The 17,113-nt window shown below is 34.0% G+C and overlaps 17 non-coding genes across 17 annotated transcripts; all 17 read left to right on the forward strand.

The window, feature by feature from the left end:
* Positions 1 to 94: 94 nt before the first annotated feature.
* On the forward strand, positions 95 to 168 carry TRNAI-AAU. Its single transcript has one exon. It is a non-coding gene; the product is annotated as a tRNA-Ile (tRNA).
* A 1,551-nt stretch (positions 169 to 1,719) lies between these two features.
* On the forward strand, positions 1,720 to 1,792 carry TRNAI-AAU. Its single transcript has one exon. It is a non-coding gene; the product is annotated as a tRNA-Ile (tRNA).
* A 1,555-nt stretch (positions 1,793 to 3,347) lies between these two features.
* On the forward strand, positions 3,348 to 3,421 carry TRNAI-AAU. Its single transcript has one exon. It is a non-coding gene; the product is annotated as a tRNA-Ile (tRNA).
* Positions 3,422 to 4,976: 1,555 nt separating this feature from the next.
* TRNAI-AAU lies at positions 4,977 to 5,050 on the forward strand. Its single transcript has one exon. It is a non-coding gene; the product is annotated as a tRNA-Ile (tRNA).
* Positions 5,051 to 5,772: 722 nt separating this feature from the next.
* TRNAI-AAU lies at positions 5,773 to 5,846 on the forward strand. Its single transcript has one exon. It is a non-coding gene; the product is annotated as a tRNA-Ile (tRNA).
* A 691-nt stretch (positions 5,847 to 6,537) lies between these two features.
* On the forward strand, positions 6,538 to 6,611 carry TRNAI-AAU. The gene has a single exon. It is a non-coding gene; the product is annotated as a tRNA-Ile (tRNA).
* A 722-nt stretch (positions 6,612 to 7,333) lies between these two features.
* On the forward strand, positions 7,334 to 7,407 carry TRNAI-AAU. Its single transcript has one exon. It is a non-coding gene; the product is annotated as a tRNA-Ile (tRNA).
* Positions 7,408 to 8,168: 761 nt separating this feature from the next.
* Positions 8,169 to 8,242, forward strand: TRNAI-AAU. Its single transcript has one exon. It is a non-coding gene; the product is annotated as a tRNA-Ile (tRNA).
* Positions 8,243 to 8,933: 691 nt separating this feature from the next.
* TRNAI-AAU lies at positions 8,934 to 9,007 on the forward strand. The gene has a single exon. It is a non-coding gene; the product is annotated as a tRNA-Ile (tRNA).
* Positions 9,008 to 9,729: 722 nt separating this feature from the next.
* On the forward strand, positions 9,730 to 9,802 carry TRNAI-AAU. The gene has a single exon. It is a non-coding gene; the product is annotated as a tRNA-Ile (tRNA).
* A 762-nt stretch (positions 9,803 to 10,564) lies between these two features.
* TRNAI-AAU lies at positions 10,565 to 10,638 on the forward strand. Its single transcript has one exon. It is a non-coding gene; the product is annotated as a tRNA-Ile (tRNA).
* A 728-nt stretch (positions 10,639 to 11,366) lies between these two features.
* Positions 11,367 to 11,440, forward strand: TRNAI-AAU. Its single transcript has one exon. It is a non-coding gene; the product is annotated as a tRNA-Ile (tRNA).
* Positions 11,441 to 12,287: 847 nt separating this feature from the next.
* On the forward strand, positions 12,288 to 12,361 carry TRNAI-AAU. The gene has a single exon. It is a non-coding gene; the product is annotated as a tRNA-Ile (tRNA).
* Positions 12,362 to 13,347: 986 nt separating this feature from the next.
* Positions 13,348 to 13,421, forward strand: TRNAI-AAU. Its single transcript has one exon. It is a non-coding gene; the product is annotated as a tRNA-Ile (tRNA).
* Positions 13,422 to 14,268: 847 nt separating this feature from the next.
* On the forward strand, positions 14,269 to 14,342 carry TRNAI-AAU. The gene has a single exon. It is a non-coding gene; the product is annotated as a tRNA-Ile (tRNA).
* A 919-nt stretch (positions 14,343 to 15,261) lies between these two features.
* TRNAI-AAU lies at positions 15,262 to 15,335 on the forward strand. Its single transcript has one exon. It is a non-coding gene; the product is annotated as a tRNA-Ile (tRNA).
* Positions 15,336 to 16,178: 843 nt separating this feature from the next.
* Positions 16,179 to 16,252, forward strand: TRNAI-AAU. Its single transcript has one exon. It is a non-coding gene; the product is annotated as a tRNA-Ile (tRNA).
* Positions 16,253 to 17,113: the final 861 nt, after the last annotated feature.

Consider the following 17,113-nt stretch of genomic DNA (forward strand, 5'->3'; position numbering starts at 1 on the left):
TACATATGAACACTTGGCATTTCATAACTATTTTTGCCAATATTAGCTGAAAAAGTGACTAGATATAGTAGTGTTCTGAACGTTAGAAATCAAAGGCCTATTAGCTCAGTTGGTTAGAGCGTCGTGCTAATAACGCGAAGGTCACAGGTTTGACACCTGTATGGGCCAAATTTTTCATCTCCGTGAATCGGTAACTTTGAGTTCAAGTGTTCCAACTTTAACTTGACAAATATTTTATTCCAACAATGAAAATTTTCATTAATAATCTCAAAAGAATTATATTACAATTCAATGTGCATAAAGCATAAATATATAAACATTACAAAATGTCTTCTATTGTGCAGCTTCAACCCTCGTTCTTCTTGCTGCTTCTTCGCCTTTCTCGGCTGCCGTGTCTAAAAATTTGTTAATTTGATTCCTTGAGCTCAGGATGTGTCCTGGTATCACCGGATGATGATCATATGTGAGATTGATTTTTAAAACTGTGGTAGTTATCAAAGCGTCAAGGGTATTTACTCCTTCGCTTAACTCGCATCTCTACCATCTAATGCACTCAGCGGTGGTCATCCCATCTACAAGAAGATTCCATTGTCTTTCGTAATATTGAATAATATTCCCTTACGCTTTTTCGTCCGAGTCATTCCCGATACTCTTTCAGTAGGATTAAAATTTTCTCTTGGTTTTTAACCCTTGTCTCATATATAATTAATTGTGATAAATCGATCATAATTAATAAATAAAAATACAGTGACACTGAATATGTGTTAAGTCATTTAATTTTGTGTAGCATTTTACATATGAACACTTGGCATTTCATAATTATTTTTACCAATTTTAGCTGAAAAAGTGTCTAGATATAGTAGTGTTTTGAAAGTTGAAAATCAAAGGCCTAATAGCTCAGTTGGTTAGAGTGTCGTGCTAATAACACGAAGGTTACAGGTTTGAGACTTGTATTGGCCAAATTTTTTATCTCCGTGAATCGGTAACTTTGAGTTCAAGTGCTCCAACTTTAACTTGACAAATATTTTATTCTAAGGAATTTGAAGTACTAAAATAAACCAACGCATCACCAACACTGAAAATTTTCATTAATAATCTCAAAAGAAATATATTACAATTCAATGTGCATAAAGCATAAATATATAAACATTACAAAATGTCTTCTATTGTGCAGCTTCAACTCTCATTCTTCTTGCTGCTTTTTCGCCTTTCTCGGTTGCCGTGTCCAAAAATTTGTTAGTTTGATTCCTTGAGCTCAGGATGTGTCCTGCTATCACCGGATGATGATCATATGTGAGATTGATTCTAAAACTGTAGTAGTTATCGAAAGCGTCAAGGGTATTTTCTCCTTCGCTTAACTCGCATCTCTACATCTAATGCACTCAGCGGTGGTCATCCCATCTACAAGGGAGATTCCATTGTCTTTCCTAATATTAAATAATATGCCCTTACGCTTTTTCGTCCGATTCATTCCCGATACTCTTTCGGGAGGATTATAATTTTCTCTTCGGTTTGTAACCCTTGTCTCTCATATAATTAATTGGTGATAAATCGATCATAATTAATAAATAAAAAATACAGTGACACTAAATATGTGTTAAGTCATTTAATTTTGTGTAGCATTTTACATATGAACACTTGGCATTTCATAACTATTTTTGCCAATATTATCTGAAAAAGTGACTAGATATAGTAGTGTTCTGAACGTTAAAAATCAAAGGCTTATTAGCTCAGTTGTTAGAGCGTCGTGCTAATAACGCGAAGGTCACAGGTTTGACACCTGTATGGGCCAAATTTTTCATCTCCGTGAATCGGTAACTTTGAGTTCAAGTGTTCCAACTTTAACTTGACAAATATTTTATTCCAACAATGAAAATTTTCATTAATAATCTCAAAAGAATTATATTACAATTCAATGTGCATAAAGCATAAATATATAAACATTACAAAATGTCTTCTATTGTGCAGCTTCAACCCTCGTTCTTCTTGCTGCTTCTTCGCCTTTCTCGGCTGCCGTGTCTAAAAATTTGTTAATTTGATTCCTTGAGCTCAGGATGTGTCCTGGTATCACCGGATGATGATCATATGTGAGATTGATTTTAAAACTGTGGTAGTTATCAAAAGCGTCAAGGGTATTTACTCCTTCGCTTAACTCGCATCTCTACCATCTAATGCACTCAGCGGTGGTCATCCCATCTACAAAGAAGATTCCATTGTCTTTCATAATATTGAATAATATTCCCTTACGCTTTTTCGTCCGAGTCATTCCCGATACTCTTTCGTAGGATTAAAATTTTCTCTTTGGTTTGTAACCCTTGTCTCATATATAATTAATTGGTGATAAATCGATCATAATTAATAAATAAAAAATACAGTGACACTGAATATGTGTTAAGTCATTTAATTTTGTGTAGCATTTTACATATGAACACTTGGCATTTCATAATTATTTTTACCAATTTTAGCTGAAAAAGTGTCTAGATATAGTAGTGTTTTGAAAGTTGAAAATCAAAGGCCTAATAGCTCAGTTGGTTAGAGTGTCGTGCTAATAACACGAAGGTTACAGGTTTGAGACTTGTATTGGCCAAATTTTTTATCTCCGTGAATCGGTAACTTTGAGTTCAAGTGCTCCAACTTTAACTTGACAAATATTTTATTCTAAGGAATTTGAAGTACTAAAATAAACCCAACGCATCACCAACACTGAAAATTTTCATTAATAATCTCAAAAGAAATATATTACAATTCAATGTGCATAAAGCATAAATATATAAACATTACAAAATGTCTTCTATTGTGCAGCTTCAACTCTCATTCTTCTTGCTGCTTTTTCGCCTTTCTCGGTTGTCGTGTCCAAAAATTTGTTAGTTTGATTCCTTGAGCTCAGGATGTGTCCTGCTATCACCGGATGATGATCATATGTGAGATTGATTCTAAAACTGTGGTAGTTATCGAAAGCGTCAAGGGTATTTTCTCCTTCGCTTAACTCGCATCTCTACCATCTAATGCACTCAGCGGTGGTCATCCCATCTACAAGGGAGATTCCATTGTCTTTCCTAATATTAAATAATATGCCCTTACGCTTTTTCGTCCGATTCATTCCCGATACTCTTTCGGGAGGATTATAATTTTCTCTTCGGTTTGTAACCCTTGTCTCTCATATAATTAATTGGTGATAAATCGATCATAATTAATAAATAAAAAATACAGTGACACTGAATATGTGTTAAGTCATTTAATTTTGTGTAGCATTTTACATATGAACACTTGCATTTCATAACTATTTTTGCCAATATTAGCTGAAAAAGTGACTAGATATAGTAGTGTTCTGAACATTAGAAATCAAAGGCCTATTAGCTCAGTTGGTTAGAGCGTCGTGCTAATAACGCGAAGGTCACAGGTTTGACACTTGTATGGGCCAAATTTTTCATCTCCGTGAATCGGTAACTTTGAGTTCAAGTGTTCCAACTTTAACTTGACAAATATTTTATTCCAACAATGAAAATTTTCATTAATAATCTCAAAAGAATTATATTACAATTCAATGTGCATAAAGCATAAATATATAAACATTACAAAATGTCTTCTATTGTGCAGCTTCAACCCTCGTTCTTCTTGCTGCTTCTTCGCCTTTCTCGGCTGCCGTGTCTAAAAATTTGTTAATTTGATTCCTTGAGCTCAGGATGTGTCCTGGTATCACCGGATGATGATCATATGTGAGATTGATTTTAAAACTGTGGTAGTTATCAAAAGCGTCAAGGGTATTTACTCCTTCGCTTAACACGCATCTCTACCATCTAATGCACTCAGCAGTGGTCATCCCATCTACAAAGAAGATTCCATTGTCTTTCATAATATTGAATAATATTCCCTTACGCTTTTTCGTCCGAGTCATTCCCGATACTCTTTCAGTAGGATTAAAATTTTCTCTTTGGTTTGTAACCCTTGTCTCATATATAATTAATTGGTGATAAATCGATCATAATTAATAAATAAAAAATACAGTGACACTGAATATGTGTTAAGTCATTTAATTTTGTGTAGCATTTTACATATGAACACTTGGCATTTCATAATTATTTTTACAATTTTAGCTGAAAAAGTGTCTAGATATAGTAGTGTTTTGAAAGTTGAAAATCAAAGGCCTAATAGCTCAGTTGGTTAGAGTGTCGTGCTAATAACACGAAGGTTACAGGTTTGAGACTTGTATTGGCCAAATTTTTTATCTCCGTGAATCGGTAACTTTGAGTTCAAGTGCTCCAACTTTAACTTGACAAATATTTTATTCTAAGGAATTTGAAGTACTAAAATAAACCCAACGCATCACCAACACTGAAAATTTTCATTAATAATCTCAAAAGAAATATATTACAATTCAATGTGCATAAAGGATAAATATATAAACATTACAAAATGTCTTCTATTGTGCAGCTTCAACTCTCATTCTTCTTGCTGCTTTTTCGCCTTTCTCGGTTGCCGTGTCCAAAAATTTGTTAGTTTGATTCCTTGAGCTCAGGATGTGTCCTGCTATCACCGGATGATGATCATATGTGAGATTGATTCTAAAACTGTGGTAGTTATCGAAAGCGTCAAGGGTATTTTCTCCTTCGCTTAACTCGCATCTCTACCATCTAATGCACTCAGCGGTGGTCATCCCATCTACAAGGGAGATTCCATTGTCTTTCCTAATATTAAATAATATGCCCTTACGCTTTTTCGTCCGATTCATTCCCGATACTCTTTCGGGAGGATTATAATTTTCTCTTCGTTTGTAACCCTTGTCTCTCATATAATTAATTGGTGATAAATCGATCATAATTAATAAATAAAAAATACAGTGACACTGAATATGTGTTAAGTCATTTAATTTTGTGTAGCATTTTACATATGAACACTTGGCATTTCATAACTATTTTTGCCAATATTATCTGAAAAAGTGACTAGATATAGTAGTGTTCTGAACGTTAAAAATCAAAGGCTTATTAGCTCAGTTGGTTAGAGCGTCGTGCTAATAACGCGAAGGTCACAGGTTTGACACCTGTATGGGCCAAATTTTTCATCTCCGTGAATCGGTAACTTTGAGTTCAAGTGTTCCAACTTTAACTTGAAAAATATTTTATTCCAACACTGAAAATTTTCATTAATAATCTCAAAAGAATTATATTACAATTCAATGTGCATAAAGCATAAATATATAAACATTACAAAATGTCTTCTATTGTGCAGCTTCAACTCTCATTCTTCTTGCTGCTTTTTCGTCTTTCTCGGTTGCCGTGTCCAAAAATTTGTTAGTTTGATTCCTTGAGCTCAGGATGTGTCCTGCTATCACCGGATGATGATCATATGTGAGATTGATTCTAAAACTGTGGTAGTTATCGAAAGCATCAAGGGTATTTTCTCCTTCGCTTAACTCGCATCTCTACCATGTAATGCACTCAGTGGTGGTCATCCCATCTGCAAGGGAGATTCCATTGTCTTTCGTAATATTAATTAATATGCCCTTACGCTTTTTCGTCGGATTCATTACCGATACTCTTTCGGGAGGATTATAATTTTCTCTTCGGTTTGTAACCCTTGTCTCTCATATAATTAATTGGTGATAAATCGATCATAATTAATAAATAAAAAATACAGTGACACTGAATATGTGTTAAGTCATTTAATTTTGTGTAGCATTTTACATAAGAACACTTGGAATTTCATAACCACTTTTGCCAATTTTAGCTGAAAAAGTGACTAGATATAGTTGTGTTCTGAACATTGGAAATCAAAGGCCTATTAGCTCAGTTGGTTAGAGCGTCGTGCTAATAACGCGAAGGTCACAGGTTTGACACTTGTATGGGCCAAATTTAATCGGTAACTTTAATATGGTAACAATTATTTTATTCCAACACTGAAAATTTTCATTAATAATCTCAAAAGAATTATATTAAATTTCAATGTGCATAAAGCATAAATATATAACATTACAAAATGTCTTCTATTGTGCAGCTTCAACCCTCGTTCTTCTTGCTGCTTCTTCGCCTTTCTCGGCTGCCGTGTCTAAAAATTTGTTAATTTGATTCCTTGAGCTCAGGATGTGTCCTGGTATCACCGGATGATGATCATATGTGAGATTGATTTTAAAACTGTGGTAGTTATCAAAAGCGTCAAGGTTATTTACTCCTTCGCTTAACTCGCATCTCTACCATCTAATGCACTCAGCGGTGGTCATCCCATCTGCAAGGGAGATTCCATTGTCTTTCGTAATATTAAATAATATGCCCTTACGCTTTTTCGTCCGATTCATTCCCGATACTCTTTCGGGAGGATTATAATTTTCTCTTCGGTTTGTAACGCTTGTCTCTCATATAATTAATTGGTGATAAATCGATCATAATTAATAAATAAAAAATACAGTGACACTGAATATGTGTTAAGTCATTTAATTTTGTGTAGCATTTTACATATGAACACTTGGCATTTCATAACTATTTTTGCCAATATTAGCTGAAAAAGTGACGAGATATAGTAGTGTTCTGAACATTAGAAATCAAAGGCTTATTAGCTCAGTTGGTTAGAGCGTCGTGCTAATAACGCGAAGGTCACAGGTTTAACACCTGTATGGGCCAAATTTTTCATCTCTGTGAATCGGTAACTTTGAGTTCAAGTGTTCCAACTTTAACTTGACAAATATTTTATTCCAACACTGAAAATTTTCATTAATAATCTCAAAAGAATTATATTACAATTCAATGTGCATAAAGCATAAATATATAAACATTACAAAATGTCTTCTATTGTGCAGCTTCAACCCTCGTTCTTCTTGCTGCTTCTTCGCCTTTCTCGGCTGCCGTGTCTAAAAATTTGTTAATTTGATTCATTGAGCTCAGGATGTGTCCTGGTATCACCGGATGATGATCATATGTGAGATTGATTTTAAAACTGTGGTAGTTATCAAAAGCGTCAAGGGTATTTACTCCTTCGCTTAACTCGCATCTCTACCATCTAATGCACTCAGCGGTGGTCATCCCATCTACAAAGAAGATTCCATTGTCTTTCATAATATTGAATAATATTCCCTTACGCTTTTTCATCCGAGTCATTCCCGATACTCTTTCGGTAGGATTAAAATTTTCTCTTCGGTTTGTAACCCTTGTCTCTCATATAATTAATTGGTGATAAATCGATCATAATTAATAAATAAAAAATACAGTGACACTGAATATGTGTTAAGTCATTTAATTTTGTGTAACATTTTACATATGAACACTTGGCATTTCATAATTATTTTTACCAATTTTAGCTGAAAAAGTTTCTACATATAGTAGTGTTTTGAAAGTTGAAAATCAAAGGCCTAATAGCTCAGTTGGTTAGAGTGTCGTGCTAATAACGCGAAGGTTACAGGTTTGAGACTTGTATTGGCCAAATTTTTAATCTCCGTGTATCGGTAACTTTGAGTTCAAGTGCTCCAACTTTAACTTGACAAATATTTTATTCTAAGGAATTTGATGTACTAAAATAAACACAACGCATCACCAACACTGAAAATTTTCATTAATAATCTCAAAAGAAATATATTACAATTCAATGTGCATAAAGCATAAATATATAAACATTACAAAATGTCTTCTATTGTGCAGCTTCAACTCTCATTCTTCTTGCTGCTTTTTCGCCTTTCTCGGTTGCCGTGTCCAAAAATTTGTTAGTTTGATTCCTTGAGCTCAGGATGTGTCCTGCTATCACCGGATGATGATCATATGTGAGATTGATTCTAAAACTGTGGTAGTTATCGAAAGCATCAAGGGTATTTTCTCCTTCGCTTAACTCGCATCTCTACCATCTAATGCACTCAGCGGTGGTCATCCCATCTGCAAGGGAGATTCCATTGTCTTTCGTAATATTAATTAATATGCCCTTACGTTTTTTCGTCGGATTCATTCCCGATACTCTTTCAGGAGGATTATAATTTTCTCTTCGGTTTGTAACCCTTGTCTCTCATATAATTAATTGGTGATAAATCGATCATAATTAATAAATAAAAAATACTGTGACACTGAATATGTGTTAAGTCATTTAATTTTGTGTAGCATTTTACATATGAACACTTGGAATTTCATAACCACTTTTGCCAATTTTAGCTGAAAAAGTGACTAGATATAGTTGTGTTCTGAACGTTGGAAATCAAAGGCCTATTAGCTCAGTTGGTTAGAGCGTCGTGCTAATAACGCGAAGGTCACAGGTTTGACACTTGTATGGGCCAAATTTAATCGGTAACTATAATATGGTAACAATTATTTTATTCCAACACTGAAAATTTTCATTAACAATCTCAAAAGAATTATATTACAATTCAATGTGCATAAAGCATAAATATATAAACATTACAAAATGTCTTCTATTGTGCAGCTTCAACCCTCGTTCTTCTTGCTGCTTCTTCGCCTTTCTCGCTGCCGTGTCTAAAAATTTGTTAATTTGATTCCTTGAGCTCAGGATGTGTCCTGGTATCACCGGATGATGATCATATGTGTGATTGATTTTAAAACTGTGGTAGTTATCAAAAGCGTCAAGGGTACTTACTCCTTCGCTTAACTCGCATCTCTACCATCTAATGCACTCAGCGGTGGTCATCCCATCTGCAAGGGAGATTCCATTGTCTTTCGTAATATTAAATAATATGCCCTTACGCTTTTTCGTCCGATTCATTCCCGATACTCTTTCGGGAGGATTATAATTTTCTCTTCGGTTTGTAACCCTTGTCTCTCATATAATTAATTGGTGATAAATCGATCATAATTAATAAATAAAAAATACAGTGACACTGAATATGTGTTAAGTCATTTAATTTTGTGTAGCATTTTACATATGAACACTTGGCATTTCATAACTATTTTTGCCAATATTAGCTGAAAAAGTGACTAGATATAGTAGTGTTCTGAACGTTAGACATCAAAGGCTTGTTAGCTCAGTTGGTTAGAGTGTTGTGCTAATAACGCGAAGGTCACAGGTTTGACACCTGTATGGGCCAAATTTTTCATCTCCGTGAATCGGTAACTTTGAGTTCAAGTGTTCCAACTTTAACTTGACAAATATTTTATTCCAACAATGAAAATTTTCATTAATAATCTCAAAAGAATTATATTACAATTCAATGTGCATAAAGAATAAATATATAAACATTACAAAATGTCTTCTATTGTGCAGCTTCAACCCTCGTTCTTCTTGCTGCTTCTTCGCCTTTCTCGGCTGCCGTGTCTAAAAATTTGTTAATTTGATTCCTTGAGCTCAGGATGTGTCCTGGTATCACCGGATGATGATCATATGTGAGATTGATTCTAAAACTGTGGTAGTTATCGAAAGCGTCAAGGGTATTTACTCCTTCGCTTAACTCGCATCTCTACCATCTAATGAAATCAGCGGTGGTCATCCCATCTACAAAGGAGATTCCATTGTCTTTCGTAATATTGAATAATATTCCCTTACGCTTTTTCGTCCGATTCATTCCCTATACTCTTTCGGTAGATTAAAATTTTCTCTTCGGTTTGTAACCCTTGTCTCTCATATAATTAATTGGTGATAAATCGATCATAATTAATAAATAAAAAATACAGTGACACTGAATATGTGTTAAGTCATTTAATTTTGTGTAGCATTTTACATATGAACACTTGGCATTTCATAACCATTTTCACCAATTTTAGCTGAAAAAGTGTCTAGATATAGTAGTGTTCTGAAAGTTGGAAATCAAAGGCCTAATTGCTCAGTTGGTTAGTGTGTTGTGCTAATAACGCGAAAGTTACAGGTTCGAGACCTGTATTGGGCAAAATTTTTATCTCCGTGAATCGGTAACTTTGAGTTCAAGTGTTCCAAACTTTAACTTTACAAATATTTTATTCTAAGGAATTTGAAGTACTAAAATAAACACAACGCATCACCAACACTGAAAATTTTCATTAATAATCTCAAAAGAAATATATTACAATTCAATGTGCATAAAGCATAAATATATAAACATTATAAAATATCTTCTATTGTGCAGCTTCAACCCTCATTCTTCTTGCTGCTTTTTCGCCTTTCTCGGTTGCCGTGTCCAAAAATTTGTTAGTTTGATTCCTTGAGCTCAGGATGTGTCCTGCTATCACCGGATGATGATCATATGTGAGATTGATTCTAAAACTGTGGTAGTTATCGAAAGCAACAAGGGTATTTTCTCCTTCGCTTAACTCGCATCTCTACCATCTAATGCACTCAGCGGTGGTCATCCCATCTGCAAGGGAGATTCCATTGTCTTTCGTAATATTAAATAATATGCCCTTAAGCTTTTTCGTCCGATTCATTCCCGATACTCTTTCGGGAGGATTATAATTTTCTCTTCGGTTTGTACCCCTTGTCTCTCATATAATTAATTTGTGATAAATCGATCATAATTAATAAATAAAAAATATAGTGACACTGAATATGTGTTAAGTCATTTAATTTTGTGTAGCATTTTACATATGAACACTTGGCATTTCATAACCATTTTTGCCAATTTTAGCTGAAAAAGTGACTAGATATAGTAGTGTTCTGAACGTTGGAAATCAGAGGCCTATTAGCTCAGTTGGCTAGAGCGTTGTGCTAATAACGCGAAGGTCACAAGTTTGACCCCTGTATGGGCCAAATTTTTCATCTCCGTGAATCGGTAACTTTAATATGGTAACTTTGAGTTCAAATGTTCCAACTTTAACTTGACAAATATTTTATTCCAACACTGATAATTTTCATTAATAATCTCAAAAGAATTATATTACAATTCAATGTGCATAAAGCATATATAAATGTCTTCAATTGTGCAGCTTCAACCCTCGTTCTTCTTGCTGTTTCTTCGCCTTTCTCGGCTGCTGTGTCCAAAAATTTGTTAATTTGATTCCTTGAGCTCAGGATGTGTCCTGGTATCACCGGATGATGATCATATATATATGTGAGATTGATTCTAAAACTGTGGTAGTTATCGAAACAATCAAGGGTATTTTCTCCTTCGCTTAACTCGCATCTCTACCATCTAATGCACTCAGCGGTGGTCATCCCATCTGCAAGGGAGATTCCATTGTCTTTCGTAATATTGAATAATATGCCCCTACGCTTTTTCGTCCGAGTCATCCCCGATACTCTTTAGATAGGATTAAAATTTTTTCTTCGGTTTGTAACCCTTTTCTCTCATATAATTAATTGGTGATAAATCGATCATAATTAATAAATAAAAAATACAGTGACACTGAATATGTGTTAAGTCATCTAATTTTGTGTAGCATTTTACATATGAACACTTGGCATTTCATAACCATTTTTACCAATTTTAGCTGAAAAAGTGACTAGATATAGTAGTGTTTTGAAAGTTAGAAATTAAAGGCCTATTAGCTCAGTTGGTTAGTGCGTCGTGCTAATAACGCGAAGGTCATAGGTTCGAGACTTGTATGGGCCAAAATTTTCATCTCCCAACCCTTTGCATGTAAAAACCATTATTAATTTTGAAATGGTGTTTACAAAATGCACAACGTGAACCGGTGACTTTAATATGGTAACTTTGAGTTCAAGTGTTCCAACTTTAACTTGACAAATATTTTATTCTAAAGAATTTGAAGTACAAAAATAAACACAACGCATCACCAACACTGAAAATTTTCATTAATAATCTCAAAAGAATTATATTACAATTCAATGTGCAAAAAGTATATATAAATATATAAAATTACTAAATGTCTTCAATTGTGCAGCCTCAACCCTCGTTCTTCTTGCTGCTTCTTCGCCTTTCTCGGCTGCCGTGTCCAAAAATTTGTTAATTTGATTTCTTGAGCTCTGGATGTGTCCTGGTATCACCGGATGATGATCATATATATATGTGAGATTGATTCTAAAACTGTGGTAGTTATCGAAAGCGTCAAGGGTATTTTCTCCTTCGCTTAACTCGCATCTCTACCATCTAATGCACTCAGCGGTGGTCATCCCATCTGCAAGGGAGATTCCATTGTCTTTCGTAATATTGAATAATATGCCCTTACGCTTTTTCGTCCGAGTCATTCCCGATACTCTTTAGTTAGAATTAAAATTTTTTCTTCGGTTTGTAACCCTTGTCTCTTATATAATTAAATTGTGATAAATCGATCATAATTAATAAATAAAAAATACAGTGACACTGAATATGTGTTGTTAAGTCATCTAATTTTGTATAGCATTTTACCTATGAACACTTGGCATTCCATAACCATTTTTACCAATTTTAGCTGAAAAAGTGACTAGATATAGTAGTGTTCTGAAAGTTGGAAATCAAAGGCCTATTAGCTCAGTTGGTTAGAGCATCGTGTTAATAACGCGAAGATCGCAGGTTCGAGACCTGTATGGGCCAAAATTTTCATCTCCCAACCCTTTGCATGTAAAAACCATTATTAATTTTGAAATGGTGTTATGGGCCAAAATTTTCATCTCCCAACCCTTTGGATGTAAAAACCATTATTAATTTTGAAATGGTGTTTACAAAATGCACAACGTGAACCGGTGACTTTAATATGGTAACTTTGAGTTCAAGTGTTCCAACTTTAACTTGACAAATATTTTATTCTAAGGAATTTGAAGTACAAAAATAAACACAACGCATCACCAACATTGAAAATTTTCATTAATAATCTCAAAAGAATTATATTACAATTCAATGTTCATAAAGCATATATAAATGTCTTCAATTGTGCAGCTTCAACCCTCGTTCTTCTTCCTGCTTCTTCGCCTTTCTCGGCTGCCGTGTCCAAAAATTTGTTAATTTGATTCCTTGAGCTCAGGATGTGTCCTGGTATCACCGGATGATGATCATATATATATATATATATATATATATATATATATATATATATATATATATATATATATATATATATATATATATATATATATATATATATATATATATATATGTGACATTGATTCTAAGACTGCGGTAGTTATCGAAAGCGTCAAGGGTATTTTCTCCTTCGCTTAACTCGCATCTCTACCATCTAATGCACTCAGCGGTGGTCATCCCATCTGCAAGGGAGATTCCATTGTCTTTCGTAATATTGAATAATATGCCCCTACGCTTTTTCGTCCGAGTCATCCCCGATACTCTTTAGATAGGATTAAAATTTTTTCTTCGGTTTGTAACCCTTTTCTCTCATATAATTAATTGGTGATAAATCGATCATAATTAATAAATAAAAAATACAGTGACACTGAATATGTGTTAAGTCATCTAATTTTGTGTAGCATTTTACATATGAACACTTGGCATTTCATAACCATTTTTACCAATTTTAGCTGAAAAAGTGACTAGATATAGCAGTGTTTTGAAAGTTAGAAATTAAAGGCCTATTAGCTCAGTTGGTTAGTGTGTCGTGCTAATAACGCGAAGGTCATAGGTTCGAGACTTGTATGGGCCAAAATTTTCATCTCCCAACCCTTTGCATGTAAAAACCATTATTAATTTTGAAATGGTGTTTACAAAATGCACAACGTGAACCGGTGACTTTAATATGGTAACTTTGAGTTCAAGTGTTCCAACTTTAACTTGACAAATATTTTATTCTAAAGAATTTGAAGTACAAAAATAAACACAACGCATCACCAACACTGAAAATTTTCATTAATAATCTCAAAAGAATTATATTACAATTCAATGTGCATAAAGTATATATAAATATATAAAATTACTAAATGTCTTCAATTGTGCAGCCTCAACCCTCGTTCTTCTTGCTGCTTCTTCGCCTTTCTCGGCTGCCGTGTCCAAAAATTTGTTAATTTGATTTCTTGAGCTCTGGATGTGTCCTGGTATCACCGGATGATGATCATATATATATGTGAGATTGATTCTAAAACTGTGGTAGTTATCGAAAGCGTCAAGGGTATTTTCTCCTTCGCTTAACTCGCATCTCTACCATCTAATGCACTCAGCGGTGGTCATCCCATCTGCAAGGGAGATTCCATTGTCTTTCGTAATATTGAATAATATGCCCTTACGCTTTTTCGTCCGAGTCATTCCCGATACTCTTTAGTTAGGATTAAAATTTTTTCTTCGGTTTGTAACCCTTGTCTCTTATATAATTAAATAGTGATAAATCGATCATAATTAATAAATAAAAAATACAGTGACACTGAATATGTGTTGTTAAGTCATCTAATTTTGTATAGCATTTTACCTATGAACACTTGGCATTCCATAACCATTTTTACCAATTTTAGCTGAAAAAGTGACTAGATATAGTAGTGTTCTGAAAGTTGGAAATCAAAGGCCTATTAGCTCAGTTGGTTAGAGCATCGTGCTAATAACGCGAAGATCGCAGGTTCAAGACCTGTATGGGCCAAAATTTTCGGGCCAAAATTTTCATCTCCCAACCCTTTGGATGTAAAAACCATTATTAATTTTGAAATGGTGTTTACAAAATGCACAACGTGAACCGATGACTTTAATATGGTAACTTTGAGTTCAAGTGTTCCAACTTTAACTTGACAAATATTTTATTCTAAGGAATTTGAAGTACAAAAGTAAACACAACGCATCACCAACACTGAAAATTTTCATTAATAATCTCAAAAGAATTATATTACAATTCAATGTTCATAAAGCATATATAAATGTCTTCAATTGTGCAGCTTCAACCCTCGTTCTTCTTCCTGCTTCTTCGCCTTTCTCGGCTGCCGTGTCCAAAAATTTGTTAATTTGATTCCTTGAGCTCAGGATGTGTCCTGGTATCACCGGATGATGATCATATATATATATATATATATATATATATATATATATATATATATATATATATATATATATATATATATATATATATATATATATATATGTGACATTGATTCTAAGACTGCGGTAGTTATCGAAAGCGTCAAGGGTATTTTCTCCTTCGCTTAACTCACATCTCTACCATCTAATGCACTCAGCGGTGGTCATCCCATCTGCAAGGGAGATTCCATTGTCTTTCGTAATATTGAATAATATGCCCCTACGCTTTTTCGTCCGAGTCATCCCCGATACTCTTTAGATAGGATTAAAATTTTTTCTTCGGTTTGTAACCCTTTTCTCTCATATAATTAATTGGTGATAAATCGATCATAATTAATAAATAAAAAATACAGTGACACTGAATATGTGTTAAGTCATCTAATTTTGTGTAGCATTTTACATATGAACACTTGGCATTTCATAACCATTTTTACCAATTTTAGCTGAAAAAGTGACTAGATATAGTAGTGTTTTGAAAGTTAGAAATTAAAGGCCTATTAGCTCAGTTGTTTAGTGCGTCGTGCTAATAACGCGAAGGTCATAGGTTCGAGACTTGTATGGGCCAAAATTTTCATCTCCCAACCCTTGCATGTAAAAACCATTATTAATTTTGAAATGGTGTTTACAAAATGCACAACGTGAACCGGTGACTTTAATATGGTAACTTTGAGTTCAAGTGTTCCAACTTTAACTTGACAAATATTTTATTCTAAAGAATTTGAAGTACAAAAATAAACACAACGCATCACCAACACTGAAAATTTTCATTAATAATCTCAAAAGAATTATATTACAATTCAATGTGCATAAAGTGTATATAAATATATAATATTACTAAATGTCTTCAATTGTGCAGCCTCAACCCTCGTTCTTCTTGCTGCTTCTTCCCCTTTCTCGGCTGCCGTGTCCAAAAATTTGTTAATTTGATTTCTTGAGCTCTGGATGTGTCCTGGTATCACCGGATGATGATCATATATATATGTGAGATTGATTCTAAAACTGTGGTAGTTATCGAAAGCGTCAAGGGTATTTTCTCCTTCGCTTAACTCGCATCTCTACCATCTAATGCACTCAGCGGTGGTCATCCCATCTGCAAGGGAGATTCCATTGTCTTTCGTAATATTGAATAATATGCCCTTACGCTTTTTCGTCCGAGTCATTCCCGATACTCTTTAGTTAGGATTAAAATTTTTTCTTCGGTTTGTAACCCTTGTCTCTTATATAATTAAATTGTGATAAATCGATCATAATTAATAAATAAAAAATACAGTGACACTGAATATGTGTTAAGTCATCTAATTTTGTATAGCATTTTACCTATGAACACTTGGCATTCCATAACCATTTTTACCAATTTTAGCTGAAAAAGTGACTAGATATAGTAGTGTTCTGAAAGTTGGAAATCAAAGGCCTATTAGCTCAGTTGGTTAGAGCATCGTGCTAATAACGCGAAGATCGCAGGTTCGAGACCTGTATGGGCCAAAATTTTCATCTCCCAACCCTTTGCATGTAAAAACCATTATTAATTTTGAAATGGTGTTATGGGCCAAAATTTTCATCTCCCATCCTTTGGATGTAAAAACCATTATTAATTTTGAAATGGTGTTTACAAAATGCACAACGTGAACCGGTGACTTTAATATGGTAACTTTGAGTTCAAGTGTTCCAACTTTAACTTGACAAATATTTTATTCTAAGGAATTTGAAGTACAAAAATAAACACAACGCATCACCAACACTGAAAATTTTCATTAATAATCTCAAAAGAATTATATTACAATTCAATGTTCATAAAGCATATATAAATGTCTTCAATTGTGCAGCTTCAACCTCGTTCTTCTTCCTGCTTCTTCGCCTTTCTCGGCTGCCGTGTCCAAAAATTTGTTAATTTGATTCCTTGAGCTCAGGATGTGTCCTGGTATCACCGGATGATGATCATATATATAGATTGATTCTAAAACTGTGGTAGTTATCGAAAGCGTCAAGGGTATTTTTCTCCTTCGCTTAACTCGCATCTCTACCATCTAATGCACTCAGCGGTGGTCATCCCATCTGCAAGGGAGATTCCATTGTCTTTCGTAATATTGAATAATATGCCCTTACGCTTTTTCGTCCGAGTCATTCCCGATACTCTTTAGTTAGGATTAAAATTTTTTCTTCGGTTTGTAACCCTTGTCTCTCATATAATTAATTGGTGATAAATCGATCATAATTAATAAATAAAAAATACAGTGACACTGAATATGTGTTAAGTCATCTAATTTTGTGTAGCATTTTACATATGAACACTTGGCATTTCATAACCATTTTACCAATTTTAGCTGAAAAAGTGACTAGATATAG

Source organism: Ipomoea nil, unplaced genomic scaffold (assembly GCF_001879475.1).
Source record: "Ipomoea nil cultivar Tokyo-kokei standard unplaced genomic scaffold, Asagao_1.1 scaffold1101, whole genome shotgun sequence".
Classification (NCBI taxonomy): Eukaryota; Viridiplantae; Streptophyta; class Magnoliopsida; order Solanales; family Convolvulaceae; genus Ipomoea; species Ipomoea nil.